This window comes from Pyxicephalus adspersus, chromosome 4 (genome assembly GCF_032062135.1).
Source record: "Pyxicephalus adspersus chromosome 4, UCB_Pads_2.0, whole genome shotgun sequence".
NCBI classification, from domain to species: Eukaryota; Metazoa; Chordata; class Amphibia; order Anura; family Pyxicephalidae; genus Pyxicephalus; species Pyxicephalus adspersus.
Window position 1 is genome coordinate 5,106,172 of NC_092861.1, and position 596 is coordinate 5,106,767.

Genomic DNA, 596 nt, shown 5'->3' on the forward strand with positions numbered 1-596 from the left:
GAGATGGGCCCCTTTTCCCCAACAATGACCAATGAGGGGCCAATAGGAGGAGGCCACACATGTTTTGCCCCTTTTCTTGGCAAACCAGATTTCAAAGGACGTGTTATGGATAACATAAGGGGCTCAGATTTTTGCTTCCTAATTCCTATTGCGGAGATCGCAAGCCTATTAAAGGTCTGATCTCAGTATTTAGGGGAAATGCTGTTTATTTGACCCTGGTCGAAAAAGAAAAGGGACAGTTTTCATTTACCCTTGTCGCCACGTATACACTGTATATCAGCCGTCAGGGGTAGCAACTGCTCTACAATTTATACAAGCCAGAACCAAAGGAAAGTTCAGAATTCTGTCATTTCCAAATTCCAAGTTTGAGCTCAGAAGCTGCAAATACAAAGCTGATACTTGAAACTCAGAATGTCACAAATTCCAAGTGATCACCCCCTACTGGACAAAGAAAGGAAAAGCAGCAGGCTGATAATGCCAAATTTATATACCCTTGGAAGAAATTAACCACCTAAGCGTTACACTGAGGTCTAGATTTCTGTACCAAAAGTGATCCACTGTTTTTCATAAAAAATTTTTTTAAATTGTAGACCTGT